The sequence below is a fragment of the Parasteatoda tepidariorum genome, chromosome X2 (assembly GCF_043381705.1).
Source record: "Parasteatoda tepidariorum isolate YZ-2023 chromosome X2, CAS_Ptep_4.0, whole genome shotgun sequence".
Lineage (NCBI taxonomy): Eukaryota > Metazoa > Arthropoda > Arachnida > Araneae > Theridiidae > Parasteatoda > Parasteatoda tepidariorum.
The window spans coordinates 3,151,233-3,157,258 of NC_092215.1; the positions used below are offsets into that span (position 1 = coordinate 3,151,233).

The 6,026-nt window shown below is 29.1% G+C and overlaps 1 long non-coding RNA gene across 1 annotated transcript in view; it reads right to left on the minus strand.

Moving 5' to 3' along the window:
* Positions 1 to 622: 622 nt before the first annotated feature.
* The window catches only part of LOC122268908 (uncharacterized), a 128,110-nt gene continuing 122,706 nt past the window's right edge, over positions 623 to 6,026 (minus strand). The window contains exons 3-4 of the long non-coding RNA XR_006224772.2: positions 5,311 to 5,389; positions 623 to 934 (exon numbers count right to left, since the gene is read on the minus strand). This is a non-coding gene — a long non-coding RNA (uncharacterized lncRNA). The remainder of the gene's footprint in view (positions 935 to 5,310; positions 5,390 to 6,026) is intronic.

Sequence of the window (6,026 nt, forward strand, 5' to 3'; positions counted from 1 at the left end):
TTCAAAATTACAAGGCTATTTTTGAGCAATAGTTGTCCTAAACTTAAAATTGAGTCTGCTGCTCAATGACGAATATATATATATATATATTTGTGTGTGTGTTAAAAAAATATAGGCGTGCTTCTTGATTTCTATTTTTTATTGGAACTATTTTTCCATATTTTCTTATAAATAAACAACAATGTTACTACACCATATAACTATATATACAGAGTGTCCCTGAATTCAAGGGCCAAAGTTTAAAGGAAGGCAAGAGTATATCGAACAAATCGAGAATTGTATAGCAACCAATGTCCAGAAATGTCATCATAAGCCACTTGTTTATTTTTATTTCTATTTATTTAATTTTTCTAAATATTTTATCAATTTTATGTTTTCAAATTTTACGTCTTTTATGCCTTCTAATACGTAAAGAAATCACTGTTTCACCCAAAGTAATTGGGGATCTCTGAAAATTGAATGCTAAAGCATTAGATATCGATATAAACTGTTTCTGTCTTTTGAATAGAATTTTTGCCAAAAATCATTTGAAAACATAAAGTTAAAATAATTTAGATAAATGAAAGTACCAGTTTAATTGCACGTGAATAACCACAATATATTCAAGCAGTTGGTATCGAAAGACATTTATTACATTCATAAAAATTTGTATTGAGTTGTTGCACTTTGATAAGGTATGGATTCAATTAAATATGAAAGTACATTGCTGTCATTTTAAAATTAAATAAAGTGTCAGCCAGTTTCTATGCCATTAAGAATTATGATTTTTATTGCATCTATCTACTTTCTGTTTTAAATGTCTCCTCCATCCAGGCTGAGAGGATGAAGGGGGTATAAAATCTTTCTGTCCTACTTATGGCAGTACCATTCATTAGTCAATCTTCTTCAGTGATTCCACAAGTATTTAAATGCAGGACCAACACATTATCTTCTTCTGTATGACAAAAAAAATTTTTTTAATCATTCGTTAATTTTTTTTAAAAAATATCCCATACCTCCTTCATCCACTTACCCTTTCTATTGTAAACACGTATATTTATTATACAGTAGCCAGCAAATAGTAAATAAATGTGATGGACTATTAAGGCAATGAATGAATTCCACGAAAGCTATTTTAGTCTATCAATTAAATCCAATCTTTTTCTCATACTCAGCATTTAGGGGAGGGGATAAACTAAGCTTGATATACGGGTTATGAACACGTACCTAGCCTGTCATGGCTTGCAGTTGAAATGGCCTTCGTAATGAGCGGCAACAGCAAAAACAAACCAAGAAACGATTTGGATATTTATGAACTTATGTTACAGCGATCGTAAATACGACCGAACGGGGGGACCTAATTACGAACTTGCATTTTTCCTATATCTGTTCCTTCTTTTCGACGGCACGAGAGATTTCTTTTTTTTTTTACAGGCGGAACTCGACAAACAGTTGGGGTACAGTAATGACTGGCATATTATATTAATGCCGACAAGCATCCATTTTCGCTGTCAAGTACATGCTGATGAAGGTACCTTAAAGCCTTAAGACTCATAGTTGGTTGAATTAGAAACTTCTATCGTTGTCAGAAAAACATGAATTAGGTTGAAATATGACTTTCTCGAGTTGACTAGTGGAGTTTATTTTTTTCGTCGGCAAATGAAATAATGTATTTTTATTTTTTAGTTTTTATATGGAACATTGCACCAGAGGATGTGATTGGTAGATGACTTTGAGGGCTGTGTTAATGAAGTAAGAGGGGAGCAGTTAGAGTTCAAGAAACAGGGGAGGGGCATTTTTATCCGCTTAATAGTATTTTTATTTCTCTGATAATGGTAAATGGTTTAATTGACACTCACTTTTCAAGACACTTTGAGTGGATTTCTTTAATATCATTTACCAGTGCATTTTATATATTTTTAGGGCATGCAGATTATAAAGTTAATGATTATTTAAAACTTGTCATTAGATTAGATTATCTTTTTGAAATTTAATTAATGATACCACAAATCCTTCTCTAAAAGCTTTAACAATTGCTTACCAAATTATATATTTTTTTTTTAGAAAAAGAAATTTCCTCACTAGCATTGAAATCAAATTTAGATATATTTGAATTCACGCAATTTGCTTAATGTTGCTAGCAATTAAAAAACCATATTTGGGTTTTTAAATACATTTTGCATGCATGGCTAAACTATTTAAATTCCCGGGTAGAAATCAATAATGTGAAAAAAAATCCTGATACATTATATAATGCACGTTATATATGTTATTAGTACTAACCGGTTATTATTAATAATAGCTGCTTCTTTTGGTCAAAGTGAGAAATATCACAAATTATTCACTTTAGAGGATTATTAATAATAACCTATGAAAACGGTTTATATAGCATTATAGGACATAGGTATGCCTCTTTGTATATGTGTTATGGTTAAAGGGATAAATCCGGTTATTATTAATACTCACTGGTCAAAACTAATAATAACCTTTTTTTTGTGCTCAAAATTCGAAATAAAAAGGGGGGATTTCTGTGTCTTGGTCTGAGCAGAATAATCGCCAAGTATTGTCAACTTCAAGAAGAAAAAAAAATCGCAGAAAAAATACACGAAAAGTAAACTTGTCCAAACCAAATCGAAAGGTATAACTTGTAGTCACCCCCAGGAAAACATCTACAAGTTTTCTTTCTTTTTTTTTTTTTTAATTTAATTTCTCCTTTTTAAAATCAATTTCGAGCAGTCAATTTTTCAACTGACATCAATTTTTGTTAATTACCTTGGCGATTGTATAGGGCGTGGCAGATTACGATATGGAAATATCCCCAATAAAAACACGAAAGCATAACATTGATCAAACTTCATTGTATATTATTATTAATAACCAGGTAATATGATGAATTCGGTCAAATTTTAATAATTCCCCTTCGTGCTTTTAATATATGGGTGATTCTCACAAAACATGACAATTCAATGTCTCTTGCTCCAAGATCTAATACTATAATACTGGAAGAATTTTTTTTTAAAAAAATTAATAAATATCATTGCTGTTAGTATTTTAAAATGACTTTGCACTAGCATTGAGTGTTTTGTATACTTAAAAAATTTAATTTAATATCAAAATGTCATTTTCCTGGCATGTCCCAAACAATATTTCCAATAATAACTATCTTCAAAGCTTTCCATACATTTTTCAAAATCTAATTTTTTTTTTATCTTATCCTATGTAAGCATTTTTAGAATATACGCAGAGCGTATTGTTTGCTAAAACTTCGATTAAAATTATTTTTTCTGTCAATAAATATATATATNTCAATGCAAATATCTCATGAATATATATATATATATATATATATATTATGGTGAATGACAGTTGCCATAATAACTGCTAACAATGAAGTTGTAATTTTTGAAAAAAGAACCAACCTTTTAGAATAACACTGGCACAAGAGGGATAAAATTTCCTATCTTAATCAAAGTTTTAAGCGACGGAAGTTATTAAAGAAATCTGTACTATATACCCATCGAGTAAAAACTGCTTAAACTAAGACAAAATTATGTCTTCTAGATGACCTAACACAATACCTTGACGTCAAGATTGGGGCGAAACATGGGAATGTATTGGTATGAATGTGAATTACTATTGCATTCGAATTCGACTGGAGGCTCTAAGGTCCGAAAAAATATTTTTTACAAGTCAATCTAACCAAACTAACTTAACCTAACTAACTGACTTAAGCGGATGACATTTGTATTGATGCTCAAATTGTTTAGTATTTGAAATTGTAAATTGGCTAGTGCAATTGTAAATAAAAATAAATATTTGTCTTGTTAAAAGTCTGATTGATAAATTAGTCACATAGAAATTGATAATTTTAAATTTGAGTTTTTCTTATCCGTGAATAGAGAGGAATATTAAAAATGGTTTAGCTCCTGAAATACATCGAATAATCTTTTCCACAAAAATATGTTTTTCAGCTTTAAAAAGCTATTTAAAATCCAGATATCACTAATTAAGTACTAAACTGCTTCTTTACATAACTCTTACTGAATTTGACCTGACTTATCATCAGAAATTTGGGCGCAGAGTTTTTTTGATGAAGAAGCTCTTAAGATATTTGAGAGAAAGATCCTGCAATGCATTCTCGGTGACGTCCAGGTGAACATGGTGAAGAAGATCTAACGGAATATGGTGAAGAAAATGTTAGAACTCTATACGCTCTATAGGTAATCTGATGTAGTAAATGCACAAAATCGCTTAAAATCAAATGAACTGGAAATTTACCCATAATTCAAGACTGTTACTGTAAGAAAATCTTTCTGACGAAAGGGAGACACCCACCGAGAGGTATTGATTGTGTCAAAAAATACGTAAACACTTTTAAGATTATCAACTGAAGAAAAGTCACCAGAACAAGAAGTTCCTTGAGAAAGCCAGGGCTCGCACATAGTTGTTGAGCCAATAGAAGAGAAGAAGAAAATTGGATTCATACACTAATTATATGCCAAATTATGTTTTTGAAAAATAAATAGTTTTTAACATTTAACGTGTAAATGAGATTTTTACAATTTATTTTAATAACAATTATATAAACACTTCAATCCGACTCCTAGCAGTTTATTTAAAAAAAAAAGGAAATAGTCGAAACAATGCAGATGTCACTGGTGAAAATTAATTCTCATAAATTATTTTGTCAGAACTAAAACACTGATGTACGGAGTGATTGTATTTATAGATGATAAGTATGTGTAATGATAGGAATGTGTAATTATATGATGATGTCGGTTTAAGTTAATGAAATTAATTGGAAATTGTAAGAAATAAATCTAGGTTGGATGAAAAATTTCGGAAATGTAACTTTAAAATATTAATATTGTATTTTTTGTATATTTTAGATGAATTAACAGAGACAATGTGTACAATATGATACCATATTTTCTTATTTATTTATTTTGTCTATGACACTCATTCATGATGTCCTTATTTTAATATCAATCTTTCATCCTCACACGGTATCGAAAATGAACTATTCAGCAATGATATGACGTTTGCAGAGGCTTGATTTAATAAGTAAATAAAGTAAAATTAAAATCAGAAATAAATGAGCACCCCATTTTCTGAGTTAAATGAGTATGATAATAAATTTATATTATAAATAAATTTATATTATAAATAAATTTATATTATAAATAAATTTATGTTATAAATAAATTTATATTGCAAATAAATTAATAAATTAATATATTTCTACTTAGGAATCTTCTTTTTCATTTAAAACTTTTCATTTAAATTATTTTTTATCAATGAAAATTAAAAACACAAACAAAATGTACTTACGTGTATTTTGTATTCCAATAAAATGTATCCAAAATTATGGTAATCCATTTAATATCCAATTTTTAACACACAATCCTAACTGAAAAACAAAATATATTATTATTTATTCTAATTACATAAAAAATAGGCAAAAAAGAAAGTTATATATATATACAGTAGTGGCCAAAAGTGTGGACATTTTTTGAAAGTTTCATGTTTTTCAACTTTGTGTGCTTGTAGAATATATTAATTTTCACTTAAATACAAACGTTTATATATCAAATGGAGGGTAATTTAATGTAGAATTTAATAATAAATACAGTATTACAATTTCTGTATTACAAAAAAAGTTATGCAACTAATAGTAAGATCTATCTTTGATTTGCATTTTTTTAAAGTGATACTTACACAATCAATACTTAGTAGGATATCCCTTATTTTTCAAGACAGCTTCACAGCGTCTTTTCATCGAGTGAACGAGTGTTTAGAGCTCATCTTTCGTAATCACATGGTGACAAGAATCAATTATAGCTTCAATAAGTTGTCTTTTATTGGATGGAAGTTTTTTTCGTACAAGAATTTTCCAACGTCGCCACAAATTTTACAATTGGATTGAGATCAGGGCTGTTTCCTGGCCATGGTAATATATCTATGCCTTTATTCTGAAACCATGCTTTGCATACTTTTGCTGTGTGGCATGGAGCTGAATCCTGCTGAAAAATAAATGGTGCGTTGTT